The following is a 17,384-nucleotide window of genomic DNA, read 5'->3' on the forward strand; positions in this document are numbered from 1 at the left end:
CTTCGCCGAATATGTCCAAACCACCGTAAACGATTTTCTCGCATCTTATTTTCAATGGGTGCAACACCTACCTTCTTACGTATCTCCTCGTTCTGAATCTTATCTTTTATTGTATTTCCACACATCCATCTAAGCATTTGCATCTCAGCTACACTCATTTTTTGAATATGATGTATCTTGAAAGCCCAACATTCTGTACCATATAGTAAAGCGGGTCTAATAGTCGTCCTATAAAACTTTCCCTTCAACCTCAATGGCATTCTACGATCGCACAGCACTCCAGTTGCATTTTTCCATTTCATCCACCCAACCTTTATCCTATGATTTACATCTCCATCAATTTCTCCATACTTTTGAATGATGGATCCCAAATATTTGAAATAATCATTCACCGGTATTTCTTGCTCACCAAGCTTCACTACACTCCCATCACTATTTCGTTGTTTACTAAACCGACATTCCATATATTCAGTCTTACTCTTACTCAACTTAAAACCTCTAGCTTCCAATGTTTGTCTCCATAATTCTAACTTAGCATTAGCCTCAGCTCTAGACTCATCAATCAAAACAATATCATCAGCAAACAACATACACCACGGTACATTTTCTTGAATTGATCTCGTAAGCTCATCCATCACTATCGCAAATAGGAAAGGGCTTAAAGCAGATCCTTGATGTAACCCAACCATTATCAGAAAATTGGTTGTCACCCCTCCACAAGTGCGGACATTGGTTACTACTCCTTCATACATATCTTTAATTATACTAATGTACTTGAGAGAAACACCTTTCTTCATCATTGTTCACCAGAGAACGTCCCTAGGTACTCTATCGTATGCCTTCTCTAAATCAATAAAAACAATATGCAAATATTTGTTCCTCTCTCTATATCTTTAAATAAGTTGTCTAAGAAGATGTATAGCTTCCATAGTTGATCTTCCAGGCATAAACCAAATTGATTCTCCGATATCATGACAACCTTCCTCAACCTAGACTCAATCACCCTCTCCCAAAGTTTCATAGTATGACTCATGAGTTTTATACCACGATAGTTTGTGCAATATTGCATATCACCCTTATTCTTATATAGAGGCACCAAAGTACTCTTCCTCCACTCATTAGGCATCTTATTTGTTCGCAAAATTTTGTTAAAAAGATTTGTCAACCATTCTAAACCTTTCTCCCAAGCATTTCCAAGCCTCGATAGGTATACCATCTGGGCCAACTGCCCTTCTTGATTTCATTTTCTTTAAAGCCTCTGCAATTTCTTTCTTTTGAATCTTGCACATGAAGTCACGATTTATCTCATGAAAATGAATGGAGAAGTCTCTAAGATCTTGAGCATGACTATCATTAAATAACTTATCAAAATAATCTTTCCATCTCTCCTTAATATCCTTATCTTTGACTAAAACCCTTTGCGTTTCATCTTTGATGCATCTAACCATACCCAAATTCCTCGATTTCCTATCTCTCATCTTTGCAAGCCTATAAATATCCTTCTCGCCTTCTTTGGTATCCAACTTGTCATAAACCTCTTATATACCTTAGCCCTCACGTTTCGAACTACTTTTTTAGCTTCCTTCTTTGCTATCATATACTTCTCCAAATTATCATTATCATGACTCTTACTTAGATTTCTATAACACTCTCTTTTAACCTTAATAGCTAATTTGACATCCGCGTTCCACCATGATGTATCCTTACCTAGTGGTGCATCGCCTTTAGACTCACCCAATACCTCCTTAGCCACTTTTCTCATGCTACCCGCTATCTTATTCCACATTGATTCTGAATCCTTTTCGAAACACCAAACAGCTTTCTTAACTACATGCTCTATAAACATTCCTTGTTTAGTTCCTTTCAGTGCCCACCACTTAATTCTAGGATCTATCCTATGTCTATCCCTTTTGCGGCATTGTCTAATTCTAAGATCTAAAATTAAGACTCTATGTTGTGTAACTACACTTTCTTCCGGTATAACCTTACAATCGATGCAACAACCCCTATCTCTCTTTCTAAGTAGGAAAAAATCTATCTGACTCGTATTAACCCCACTTTTAAATGTTACTAGGCGAGACTCACTCTTCCTAAACCAAGTGTTTGCTAAGATCATATCATAGGACAAACAAAAATCTAAAATCCTTTCTTTACTTTCATTTCTTTCTCCTATACCATAGCCTCCATGGATACTCTCAAATCCATCCCTACTAATGCCTACATGTCCATTAAGGTCACCACCGATGAAAAGCTTTTCTCCATAAGATATCCCTTGTACTACTCCATCTAAATCTTCCCAAAATTGATGCTTAATGGAATCATCTAAACCTACTTGAGGTGCATAAACATTAATAATATTAATAATATCCGTACCTAATACTAATTTAATAAGTAAAATTCTATCACCCTTCCTACGGACCTCAACTGCATTATCTATAAACTGACGACTCATAACAATCCCTACTCCATTCCTATTCCTATTTATTCCTGTATACCAAATCTTATATCCCCAAGGTTCTATCACTTTTGCTTTCTCACCTACCCATTTGGTCTCTTGTAGACATAAAATATCAATCTTTCTCCTACACATAACATCTACTAACTCTACCAACTTACCAGTTAAAGACCCTATGTTCCAAGTGGCTAACCATAATTTTATGGTCTTGGACTAACTTCTTTACCCCCACCCGTCCAACAAAATGAGGGAACCCTTGCCTATTTGACACCACATCCAGGCGTCGGTGTGACGCGTCGCTTTTGGGCGACGACCTAGCAACCCTTGCCCATTTATCACTGCCTCCGGGCCTAGAGAGTACAGCGCGTCGCTCAGTAGGGAACGCCCCAACGAAATTTTCATATTGGTTCATTTTCATAGGCTATGACTAAGTTTTTATGTTGGTTGTCACAGGCCTACCACAACCCTCCTCCTTTATCCGAGCTTGGGACCGGCAGTGTATAACTAAACAGTTATACACAGGCGAAGTTAATTAAACATTCACATCATTTGGAGAAATATAAATCACTACACTACTTCCTAAAAAATCATGGGTTTATGCTAATTGAAAAAAAAAACTAATATTCTAAACAAAATCAAACATTCATTACATGCCTAATGCTAATTAAAAAAATAAAAAACTTAAAACCCTAATTATATGATATTTATAAAATAAACTAAATAAAAAGCTTAAACCTTAACAAATATCATATATTATTCTAATTGAAAAAAGTAAACCCCTTAAAATCAAAACGTTGATTCTATTAGCACTCATTATGATAATTGAAAAGACAAAAGAACACAAAAAACCATAAAATCGTAATTAAACATTTATGTCATTTAGAAAAATGCAAATCAATGACCTAATTTCTAAAAACCATATATTTATGTTAATTGAAAAGAAAAACCTAATATTCTAACCAAAACCAAGCATCTTATCGTAATGAATGATAATTATCATAATGAATGATAATAGAATTAAAAAACCTAAACATTGAAAAAAAATATACAAAAAATCCCAAAGTGCTAATTAAAATGTATTATATTTAAAAAATAAACTAAACAAAATCATAAACCCTAACAAATTGATGTAGAGCATTCATATCTTCAATTCAGAGAAGATGAGTTTGATCCAAACCCAACTCACTATACCCGATCCGAGATGCAATACCCTCGAAGATCCAATATCATACAGGACTATCCGAGTCTAATTGGATCTTAGAGCAAAATCCATTTTGATTATTGTATTCTAATTATGAGATTTTGCTTTTACCTTCTTATAAATTGCATTTTGTAGTATCAATTCTATTTTGTCAAAGTAAGGAATCATATTAGACATTTTTATTTTATTTTTTATTTTTTATTTTTTTATATGCTGGATTCTACAGATCTTGATAGTTATAGTGCTTTGTAAGATCTTTTTGTGGTACTAGAGGGTGTATGAGGCTTAAAGGTAGTTTTTATTTTTTATTTTAATGCATTATCGTGTGAGGGTCCATTTCACAGCATGTTTGGATCTTGCCTAATATCCAAACCCATATTTGACCCTAATTGGCACTACCCATAGGTGGATGAGTTCAACCTTCATTTGAACATTCTAATTTGACTTTGAAAATCAAATTAGATGTTGAAGCTAAGGTAAATGCTTTCTCAAACTTAGTGATGGAGAAGCTAAGTTTGGGTAGCTGCATTGGTAAGGCCCTTCCCTTCATAATGACACTCCAATTTTGGAGTTTAAGAGCCCAAGGGGGGGGGGGTCCAACAGGAAGGTTTTGTTTTCATTTGAAAAAAAAAATGTAAAGAAAGAGGGAAGAAGGTTTGAGATTTGTGGAAGAGAGATTTTCGTCTTGTGAAGGCAGCAAGCTTGAATGATAGTTGTTGTGCGTGGACGTTGGCTGAACTTGTGAAAGTGGCTGAAGTGTTCTTCAATCTTGTTGCTGCAAACAAGATAATAATTTTCAAACTTGTTAACTTTTGTTTTGGTGTCTTGCATATTAGTTGTTCTTCGTATGCTAGATTTTCTGTTAGAACTTGTGAAATTGTTCTCCAAAGTGCTAAAAAAATTATTTATGTGATTTTGTTGTTCTGCATCTCATTTGTAATTGTATGTTTGGTTTGATTGAATCTCGTTTCTGCAAAAGAAACTCATTTCTGTGTTTGGGTCTATCTGACACAATCCCAGTGTTTGGATTATATCTCTCTAAACATTGGGCCAAATTGTATGATCATTGACTTGTTAGAAAGCTAAGATCTTACCCGTCAACTTTGTTGTTTACTCTTTCTCATGAATCATCATTGTTTGGCCGTGAAAATTCCTGAGAAGTCATTGATGTCTGGACAAGACTAGAGTCCTATCCTGTGCAAAGTAGATCTGCTATTGTTTCGTGTTTTCCATATATTTTTTTATTATTGAATGAAAAAATGCAAATCATATCTTGTTGGAAAGATAATCTCATACACTGCATCTTTCATGTTTATGATTTTTCCTAAATAAAAAACGTTGATACCTTAAAATAGCCGACAATCTCTGTTTGCCGATAGCTATTTTTTGAACTGGCATGTCTGTTATTTGCTTGAAAGCTTGTCATATTTATTGTGTATCTTTATCATCCATGCTTAGTTTTTTAAATTAAAATCTGATCTGAAAAGATAGTTGTCTGCTTGAGAATATTCATGTTCTGAGTTTTTATTGAATCGATCATCTGATATATCAAAAAGTTGTTTGTTTTGTTGTATATTAGAAAATCAGTTTTGCATCTCGGTTAGTCTAAAACAGAAAATATAGCAACTTAATTTAAGCATAAGTTGCAAACTATTACTCTAAAATTTACAAACTTTGATTTGTTCGAAAGTTAAAAAAAAATTGCAAAACTTTTCAGTTTCAAGTTTTCCCAAATCCAGTTGTCAGAGGGATCATAAATCTCCTCGAAACAATCAGACTGGTCACCTGACACTGCAGGGTATCATGTTCATCCACCTCATTGAATCTATTGTAACTTTCTCTACACAGATCTTAATCCCGTGCTTTTAGATTCGTTGAAAAGTTGTGTGTGTCGCGCAACTTTCTCGTGTTGGCCACCTCTGTTGAAACAGAGTGCCCAAACCTCAAATAGCTGATTATTTGAGTTTTGGTCGGACGCACCTACTTACTTAGCTTTCGCGCGTAGAGATCCATTTGGATCTCGGATCGTGAATCAACTCATACGTCGATTCTACATCATTTTGGTATCAAAGCTTCCGCTGTCACTGCATCACAAACATCATAAAGTATGCTAATTGAAAAAATAAAACCCTTAAAATCAAAACATTCATGTTATTATGATTGACCAATGTCCCCACTAAAGTTTTTGAATGAGGATAGAGTTGCACATGTGTTTGGATGACGGTTGTTGTATGAAACTTTTTAGTATTCAGAACTTTGGAGATCAACCGAGATCTTGGTCACAAATAGACAAACAAAACTTCATCTTTTGCAAAGTATGGGTAAAAACCTTGTTATAATTTGGATTAATTTGTTGGATCTTGGATTTGAATCAAAGAGTCGTGAATTTGAATTTCAAGGTTCCTATGTCCTACCTTGATTTCCAAGGAAAAATCTCATATGTATGTGCTCCAAAGGCCTTTGGTGTAGTGGGACGGGACCTAGGCCCCTAGGCCCCTAGGCAGGTGGCCTAGGTTCAAATCTCATGGTGTCACCCCTTGCGCATGCCTGAGCATGGCAACTCCTTGCATTCGAGGGGAAAGCTCACAGAGTTTTAAGCTGACAGTACAGCGACCATAATTAGGGCGAACAAAGAGCATGGCAAAGTCTCTAATCCTGAAGTGTTTTCTTGGTGTAAATATTAAAAAAAAAAAAACTCTATATTTTTGTACATTGATTTAGAAAACCAAAATGCAATTAAACTCATATGTATTGTTTATTATTAGTAGTAGCTCAGTTTTACAGTTGTTTTTGTTTTCTTCACCCAACTTTTTTAATGCAATTCATTCATTATTTAGTACACTTTACTCGTGTCATCTTTTGTTTTTTTCAGATGATCAGGGAAAAAGTGCCTCGCGCACCAAGTTCATCAGCATAAAAACCCATATTCCTTTTGCTCGTCAAGGTGCCTAGCTTGGCCCCAGGGCAAAGAGGCATTTCTGTGGGTTTCGAACTTGTGACGCCCCCCTTAACTTGTTGACTACTCAGAAGCCACTCCAACCAAATGACCAGACCACTAGTAGGACCATTTCACATGTTAACTACGATTTTTACAAGCTTTTACTATTTTTTAGATTTTTTTAACGGTTCATCCTCAAAACATAAAAAAAAAACTTTGGATATTTTAAGAGATTATCCTGCCAAGTAAATCTCAAAGATCAAGATTGGTTACTATAGTTTGGGTGGTTCAGTTTGGCTATGATAAAGGATTCTAGAATGATATGCATGGGTTTGGATCTGATCTTTAACTGAAATGGGTATGAGGTCCGAAAATATCATAATCTGGATAAGGAAAATTTCTATCCAAGTTGGACCGGATGATAGGGAAATATCCATATTTAAGGTTTATTGCGTGAATCCCAAAGTCTACTCAAACAGGAGTCCAGATGCGTTTGATCCAATTAGGTTGGATTTGGATGAAACGAGTCCAACCCATTTGCATTTCTAAAGACTGGAGACAGATCCCAACCATGGGTTTACACTGTCAGGATAGCGATCGTAACTCGTAAGCGTGTCTGGCCAGCGCAACTAGGTCTCTCTCTGATCTCGAGGGTGGTTTCCCTATCTTTCATGAAAAAAATGTCAAAGTTAGTTTCATAGTCCTCTGTCAAGCTGAAGGCCCAAGGCCCAAGATCAAATCCCTCTGCCATATTGGGCGGCTGTTGTTCTGTTAGGGTCCGCCTAAACCCAGCTTACAACATCAACAACAACAACTACGCCTTCATCCCAAAACAATTGGGGTCGGCGATATGAACCAAAAAGGAAAATCATGCTGGGCCTAAACCCAGCTTGCTTTTCAAAAATAAAAAATAAAAAAAGCAAGCTTTTCATTCTTTGAAAGTGAACTTATCATAGGGTTTCAAAAGCACCAAATAAACCTGATAGTTGGTGCTTCTTAATCAAGTTTCTGAAATTCTTACTACTCTGGTGAATATGATCACATTTTTATTCATGGATCAAATTATAGAGAGCCTCAAAGGAAAGGAATAACTATATGGATAACATGGATAGCCTTATGGAAAACATGGAAATTTTTTTTCTTCGATAATAAGGAACCCCAGAGGGGTCACCGATATCCAAGCCCTTATTTAAGCCCATCAATTAAAGACACTCGCACAAAAACATGGAATGATTGCTATTTCCTTCTCACCAAAAGTAAATGTGGAGGGTGAATATGGCAACAATCAAGCTTGTCAAATTTTTATTCCAAGTTTTCCAGGTGCGTTTGTTAGATTCGCACTTGCAAATGACAGATCATTGTTCACTTTAGTGTGCCCACTGCACCTGATCCACCCTTCATCTTCTGTTGAGCCCCACAGCTGACAATCTGTATCGCAGAGATAGACGGCGGTCAGGTGCAGCGGCACACTCAAAGTGTGCAATGCGATTGCACCTGATCCATCTTCTCTATAAGAAATGATCACTTTTATATGAAAATGTGAGTTTTGTATGAAAATCATTTGCCTGCAGTCAGTGTGCCAATGTCCTACTACCACAGAAAGTTGATACCTCCGGGTGCTGTGTTTCCTACTAGTGGTAGGACGGTGGGAAGATTTTTTTTTTTTTCATTTTGTTTTTTGGAATCCCACTTTTACAAAGGTGATCTACATGGCGTGTTTGATAAGAAATGGCTTTTAGATAATTCGATTATGACATGTAAACAGGTTTTTATAAGACTTCAAAACTCAAAAACTCATAATTTTTATAATCTTAAACTCACAAAATCATATTTTTTTTCTTCATAAAAACATGATTCAACAACCAATTTCTAGTAAATGAATTGTGATAAACACATTTGTAAGCTTAAATTTCAGTAAAAACGGTTTAGAGCATTAAAAAATTGCACTGTCTACCATGGGCAGTGGATCACCTTGTACTAGGGCTGGACTCATTTAAGCTGTGAATTTTACTGGGAAACAACAAGCGCCCACTCACATCTCCATCAAGTGACATTTGCGGTAACAACCTGTTGGGTTGGGTACCAGGTCCGCCCATGATGGGCAAGATCCAGACCCGGTCCACTAATGAGGAGGGGGCGGTTTGAAAACCACCCACCTCCCCATCTTTACCTCTGATTCCTCTTTTACGTGAAAAAGTGAGAAGTTACAAAAGAGAGAGAGAGAGAGAGAGGGACTGGTGCACTGTGCGTGTGAGAGAGATATCACACAAAGAGAGAAGTGTGTGCAACAGTGAAACATAGAGAGAGAAATTTTGTGCACAGTGAGTGCACATTTTAATAAAAAGAAGAAGCCAGCGAGGCCATCTTCGTGGTGACAGTGCGTTGTGGGGCACTTGGATTCGTTGTTCTCTCCAAGAGAGGGCACGCATCCGTTGAGCATTGCGAGCATCAATGATCGCTTTTACGCTTCCGCTACAAAACGGTATGTATTTAATTTTTTTTATCCTACATTGGTATCAGAGCTACACTTTTTTCTATGCCATTTTATTTGCGGGTGTATTCCTCATATGCACATGGTTGGGACCATGTGAATTCATGGTGAACGTACGCGACGGGGCCGCCATACAACAATATATATATATATATTGTTGTTGTTGTTTTGACCGTGTGAGAGTGGTCGCATGACCAAGGCGAGGGATCATCCAACTGTAGTGCCTGGGCCAGGTCCAGCCTCTGACCAGGCCCAACGGCTAGGCCACAGGGCCAGGCGGGCCACTGCAGCCGCAAGCCCAGCGGCTAGGCCACAGCTGGCCTTTGGCCAGGCGGGCCACTACAGTCGCAGGCCCAGTGGCTAGGCCGCAGACCTGGACTTTGGCCAGGCGGGCTACGGTAGCCGCAGTTCCGGCCTCCGGCCAGGCTGCGGACCTGACCTACGACCAGGTGGGACGCTGCAACATAGGCTCGACCTTTGACTAAACCCACTGCGACAGGGTCGCATGCCCTATTTTTTTATATTGGGGTCGGATCCAGGCATTCAGCCAGGGTCCATGTGGGCCGAGGCCCATGGCCTACGGCTGGTGCCACAAGTTTTTTTTTTGTTGAAACCCGGTTGGGTTGGGGATAGCCTAACTTGGTTCGGAGTTAATTTTATCTTATTCATACAATTATAATATAGTTTAGATGAATATAATCATCTTAGGGAAAGTGCGAGATGATTGTGAACGTAGTGAGCTTTTGCTTCCACGCCCTAAGAGAAATTATATATTATCTAATCATGTTATTATGACTGCATATAGATGTGTTAACGATTACATCATAACATACATGAATGACATAATTGCGCATTGTATCCTTATTATTAGGACATGACTGCACCAAGCAAATCTATAATGGACTTAGCACGGATTGAGAAACTGAACGGTGATAACTATGATATATGGCATAGGAAGATTCAGTTTACATTGGGGGAGGCTGAGGCCTTAGAGGCTCTCAACCATATTGTGGAACGACCTAAAAGTGGTAATGGGGCACAATCTCGTAGGGACATGAAGACCTATGAGAAATGAAAATGCATGAATATTGTTGCGCATGTTACCATGCTATGTTCTATGCAAGATAACATCATGTGTCAATTTGAGCATTATAAGACTGCTCAACAGATGTGGATGACCCTTAAAGATAAGTTTGGGGGAACATCAGTCACAGAGCTTAGAAGGCCGACCATCAGGTTCGATTCCTACAGGAAGTCCCCTCAACACACTATGAGTCAGTATCTTAGAGGGATGGCAAATATGATAAAAGAACTCAATAGTGCGGGACATATCCTTACAGATGAACAACAGGTCCAGGCTGTGATTCGGTCTCTGCCACACAGTTGGGAGCATATGAAAATTAATATGACCCATAATGAGAGTATTAAGACTTTCGATGATATTGCTCATCATGTAGAGCTAAAAAATGATCGCCTAGAAGCGACTCAACCATCTAGGATGAGAGCATATATGGCAGAAAGCTCGAAGAGGCCAAAATTTTATGGACCAAGGAAGTTCAAAAAGGGACAAGACAAAGAGAAAGAAAAGAAGCCTTATCTGCGTTATGAGAAGCATGATAGTAGAAAAAATAAGGCGAATACAAAATGCTTTAAGTGTTGCAATTTGGGTCACTATGCTCGTGAATGTCATGAGCAGGAGAAAGTACATTATCTTATAACTCCTGATTTATGATAAATATTTATAGTTGCGCACTAATTATTGAATCTAATTCTATGTAGATTTTAGACTCAAGAGCCACTGACCATGTGACGAAAAACCGCACAAACTTCGTCGAATACAGGAAGATGCCATCTGGTTCAAAGTGGTTGTTCTTGAAGAACAACACTAAAGCAGAAGTCAAAGAGATCAGGACCTGCAAATTGGATTTGCGAGAAGGACGATCTTTATTATTACACGATGTTCTGCATATTTCAAAGATTCGACAAAATTTGATTTCAGTTTCTGCTTTGTCTATGTTAAACAATAAAATTGTGTTTGGAGATGTCAATGCTGACATCTTTTGTGGACAAACTATAGTTGCTTCTGGTTTCTTGATGAATGGTTTTTATGTGTTGGACATAGAACTTAAAAGTTTGAATGTTAGTGATAAATGATTTTCTCTTGTTTCAGCTGCTAGTAATATAAATGTAGATGTATCTATATGGCATGCTCGACTTGGACATATAGGGCAAAAGAGAATGGATAGGCTCGCACGAGAGGGTCTTTTAGGATCTTGTGCAAAGATTGAAATGCCTATATGTAAGCATTGTCTTGTTAGAAAAGCGACTCGATTGCCTTTTGGAAAGGCAGTTAGAGCAACCTATCATCTTTAATTAATTCATGCTGATATATATAGACCAATGGATGTGACAACGAGGCATGGAGCCTCTTATTTCATTACTTTTATTGATGATTATACACGATTTAGCCATGTGTATTTAATTTCACATAAATTTGAAGCATTGGATTGCTTTAGATTCTTTATGAATATGGTAGATAATCAACTTGATCGTAGAATCAAGGCTTTGAGAATAGATCGTGGATGTTAATATCTATCTAAACAATTCAAGTAATTGTGTGATGAAAAAGGAATAGATAGACAAATGACTACTCATCGAACTCTGCAACAAAATGATATTGCATAAAACTGGAATAAGACTCTTTTAGAGATGGTCAGGTCCATGATGGCGCAGACAAATTTATTCATTTTCTTTTAGGTGATTGTTTGTTGACTACAACCCATGTATTAAATCGTGTACCAACTAAATTTATTTCTTCAACTCCGTATGAATTATGGACAGACATAAAGCCTGATTTGGCTTATCTCAGACCTTGGGGTATGCTACATATGTCAATGATCTTTCCCATCAACATGAAAATTTGGGTCCTATGAAAAAAAAATGTATCTTTATAAAATACTATGAACATTCAAAAGGATATGTATTCTTACTAGAGAATACAAATGAGAGTATTTTTGAAATAGATTCTAGAGATGCCACATTTATTGAGAGTGATTTTACTAAAAGAGGAGAGATAGAGCATAATTTCTAATTCTATGAATTGAATTATCCAGATCAGTCTAAAGAGATTGATCATCATAATTTAGAGACATAAGAGGATATGTCTATACCACTATTGGATAGTGGGAGTAACACTCAAGTGGATATTGACTGTGAAGAAGATCAGGCAACTCGAAAGAGTTCAAGGAAAAGAATTTCTCGTCAGAGATTCTAAATCGAAGGGAAAGTCTTTGTGGTCATGCCCCAAGATGATAAGATACCTAAGAGTGTTAGAGATGCTCTATCTTGTTCTAAAAGGGATGAATGACGCAAGGCAATGGAAGAGGAAATGAAATCTATGGCATCCAATGAGGTCTGAAATTTTGTTAATCTTTCAAAAGAAAGAAAACTTATTAGGAGCAAATGCGTTATCAATATTAAGAGGAATGCTGATGGATCTATCAAGTGATACAAAGCATGTTTGATTGCTAAAGGATACACATAGGTGACAGGGATAGACTATGAGGAGACATTCTCTTCTGTAGTCAAATTGACCTCTATTTGCCTTTTGTTAGCCATAGTGTCACATATAGATTTAGAATTACATCAAACTGATGTTAAGACTGCATTCCTAAATGAAAAACTGAATGAAGAAATATATATAGAACAACTCGAGAGGTATGTTACCGCTGGATTTGAGCGCAAAGTATGCAAGCTCAAACAATCCATTTATGGATTGAAGCAGTCATCGAGATAGTGGTATTTAAGGTTTCATGAGACCATCATGAACAATGACTTTGTTATGATTGATGAGGACCACTGTATTTATCTTAAACGTCAAGGTTAAAAATTTATAATTCTAACTCTATATGTAGATGATATTTTATTGGCTAGTAATCATTTAGAGTTTTTGAAAACTATTAAAGAATGATTGTTTATTCATTTTGAAATAAAAGACATTGGTGAAGCATGCTTTATGCTGGACATAGAGATTAAAAGAGATCGTTCAAAAAGATGTCTTTCTCTTTCACAAGAGTCATATATAAAGAATGTCGTAGAACAATTTCATATGCAAGATTGTAAACCCATAGATACTCTGATTGCAAAAGGAAATAATTTAAGTCTTAATAGATAGCCTAATGTACCTAATGATGTGCACCCGATACGACATATGTTTTGCAGTAGGGTTGGTGAGTAGATATCAAACTAATCCAGGACAAGCGCATTAGAAGGTTGTCAAGAGGATTATGTGATATCTTAAAGGCATATCAGATTAAGTTCTTTGCTACCTTGGTGGTAACATGCGTGTAGTAGGCTATACGAATGCAAATTGGGGCAGGGACCCTGATGAGCGTAAGTCTATGTCTGGCTATGTGTTCTTGATGAACAATGACGCTATATCTTGGTGTAGCAAGAAGCAAACGTGTGTAGCCTTGTCTACAATGGAAGCTGCATTTGTTGCAAGCTCGTTGACAGTGCAAGAATGTGTTTGGTTAAGGAGATTCATCAAGCATTTGGGAGTCACTTCTGATGCAAAACTGCCAGTGGCTTTATTCTGTGATAATCAAGCAACAATTGTGTTTGCCAAAGATTCCAAGTTTCACAGTAGAACCAAACATATTGACACGAGATGCAAGTATATCTCCGATATTCTATCTAAAGGCAAAATTTCTTTGGCATATGTTATTACCCAAGATATGGTGGCAAATCCCTTTACTAAGTCGATTAATAGGGATTCTTATGTTAAGCATGTAAAATCTATGGGTATTTGTAAGATTTGATATGCTAATATTATTCATATTTTCTTTCTATGATTATTGTTATACATATATATGAGTATGCTATCATGTTTGAGATAAATCTTCTCACACAAATGTATCGCCTCAGACGCCGCTTGTGAGCGAGATGAGATGAGATGTAACAAAATCCAGGGTTGCTAAATTAATAAGCATGTCGGATTTTGAGGATATCATGTGTTAATAACTCAAAAGTGTGGGAGTACAATGAGTTATAATATCCGCCATATAAACGTACATGGGATACATCGCCCTAACTGGGTTAGGTTGAGGTCTCGTGTATATTTAACTATATGGAGAGATCGCCCTTGCTATCTAAATGTCAAGGGTAACCTGGTTGACCAGATATGAGGACCTGGATAGACATTACATGGGAATGTGCATCCTCAAGGACTCAAGTTAATTTCTCGAGGAGAAACTGAACTAGTATAGATCTGTACAACAAAAGAATTATGGTGCATGCATATACTCACTAGAGTGAGATAGTCTTGCCTTAGTACGTGAGTCATACCACGTATGTCACATCATAACTCTAAGTCAACCATAAAAGAAAATGAAGAATGATCCCTGCTTATTAATTGTGTGAGTCATTGATATATATATATATATATATATATATATATATATATATATATATATATATATATATATATATATATACTTTGGTGTCCTTATTGACTTTTGACCTTATTTTAAGGAGAAAGATGAGTGTTGCTACTTTAGCATGTTGCTTAAGGTCATGTCTGATCCGGTCTAAAAGTACATGTATGGGAAAACAACTTATTTTGATTCAAAATGAGTGTTGAAAAGGAAGATCATTTGACATTTTCAGATTATGCACATGTTAAAAGCTAGCTTATTTTACCACATCCTAGGAATGTTTGGGTTTATGATTAAACATGTGACATAATAGAAGGCCTTGTTTGGCATAGCTTGGCACTATAAATATGTGCAGAGAGATTCAGTATGCTAGAATGTAAAAAATGTATTTGATGTATGACACAGTGAACTTCTTACTTGGCTTGTGCAAGTATACCTTGTGTCATCTTATTTTTTGCAGGTTTAGGCTATTATGTTACACTAACCGGTATATAATATGCCACCATTCCCTAAGCTCACGGGTTGCACGATCCATTTGCCAGTATGAATACCCAATGACATTCACCATTTGAACACATATGATGTTTCTTCTTTTAAGATCTCTTTCCATCATATGCGAGTGGGAGAATGTTGGGTTGGGTACCGGGTCTGTCCATGATGGGCGAGATCCGGACCCGGCCCACTAGTGAGGAGGGGGCAGTTTGGAAACCGCCCACCTTCCCATCTTTACCTATGGTTCCTCTTTTACGTGAAAAAAGTGAGAAGTAAAAAAAAAAAAAGAGAGAGGAGAGGAGACTGATGCACTGTGCATGTGAGAGAGAGATCACACATAGAGAGAAGTGTGTGTGAGAGAGAGATATCACACAGAGAGAGGCCATCTTCGTGGTGACGGTGCGTTGTGGGGCACTTGGATTCATGGATTTGTCATTATTTCCAAGTGAGGGCACACATCCGTTCAGCATTGCGAGCATCAACGATCGCTTCTACGCTTCCGCTACAAAGAGGTATGTATTTAAATTTTTTTATCCTACACAACCATTGAACAAAACCGGTGAATTGGATACTTGAGATGTGGCCTGCGATCTTTCTTTTATCATTGTGATGTTTCACAGTCTACTTTCCTTTTCCTAACAATTTCACTATACAAGAGAAAATTGTTTGTCCTATTGGTGCAGGCGCGCACACACACACACAATGGTTTTGTCCTAAGATATTTTTGCCTACCATGAGAAAATCCATGGTTGGCTTCTTTTTGGCACAATTCATGAACCATAATTCCATCTGAGTTCAGGTGCAATCTGATTGCACACTTTAAGTGTATTGCTGCTGCACCTGATTACCCACCACCCTGTTGTTGTGACCCACAGCTGTCAGGTTTTATCCTAATATTGTCCGTATCAGTATTGTCCCTGGATCGTTTGGCCAACGATTCAGGTGGATTGGCCAATACCAATTCTTAAGTGAGTCGTTTTGAATGGGCTAAAACACAATTAAAAAATATTTGATGTCAATCAAAATGTGACACATGTTAAAACTATTAAAATAATATTAAAAAATTAATTTGAAGTACTTTTTTATATTTATTAAAAAATAGCTGATTCAGGTTAGTATCGTATCGATTTTTTGCGCCAATTTAGGTGGATACTGACAACATTGCTCTATCCCAAAGATGATGGGTGGATCATATGGATGGTAGTGGACTGAGACTGGGGCGGGGGACAAGGTCTCCACCCCTACCCTGTCTAAAAATTCCGCCCTCCATCCCTGCATAGGTTTTGATTTTAACTTCCATCCCTGTTTCTTGTCCTCCATCGTTGCTCCAAATGAGGTGAGGCGGGCCGTGTTTTTCCTTTGTCTACCGTAATCCCTAAAGAGTATTTTAGCATTTTACTAACAGGGATTGAGGACAGGATGAGGCTGAAAAAGGTGGGGTAGGAGAAAGTGTAAGTCCATCCCCGCCTCCATCCCTGCACGGATTTTGATTTTAACCTCCATCCCCATTTCATGTCATTCATCCCGGGTCCAAACAATGCGAAGCGGGGCAAGGCCCTACTTTCACCCGTTCCACTGCCATCCCTTGTGGATCAGGTGCAGTAGCACACTAAAAGTGTGCAATCAAACTGCACATCTGACTAACAAAAGATAAAACAGACCAGTCCGGCAAAAATCATAATCCAAACTCAACCTGCATATTACTCGGTTTGTGTTTCTCAGTAATTTTGGGTACAAACCTGACCTATTTGCAGCCCTAGATGGTATCTGTTTCCATTGGCAATCAGGATTTACTAATCTCTTAGCTCACCTCCTATGTGTGTAAATGGTTCGGATCAGATGTGGCTACTAGGATGTTAGCTATTCCAATTTGGATTCAGATTCGGACTGGGAAGGTAAAAAGCTCATACCAAATCTACTTTTCACAAGTAAACAGATTTGGACATGTCATACTAGGATATTATGCAGAAAAAATCAAAACCATATCGGCATCCAGTTATAATCAGATGTGGTTTTGGCTTGTCAAATGCAACTAAGCGGAATCAAATTTGGTCAGATACGGGATAAAATCCGATTCATTGACATCCCGAGACAACATTGACTAAAACCAAACCTGAGATCTACTACGTATCGGGTGCAGTTTTCTTTTAGCGAATCTGAATAACCAGTTTCCAATTTTTGGAATATCCGTTCCTAACCCGAACCGCCTATAAGCAATTCTTCACAGGGATACTCCAATTCACTCTTGTGTCGTGTCCACTTGTATACTGTTTCTATTTAAAAAATTCCACAAAAATAACCCGTCATGTGTCCTTTTAGCCGTGTTCGTGTGATATTCGTACGCAGGCAAAAGCAACTCAAAACGCGGTTTT

Source organism: Nuphar pumila, chromosome 1, assembly GCF_984573655.1.
Source record: "Nuphar pumila chromosome 1, dmNupPumi1.hap1.1, whole genome shotgun sequence".
NCBI lineage: Eukaryota > Viridiplantae > Streptophyta > Magnoliopsida > Nymphaeales > Nymphaeaceae > Nuphar > Nuphar pumila.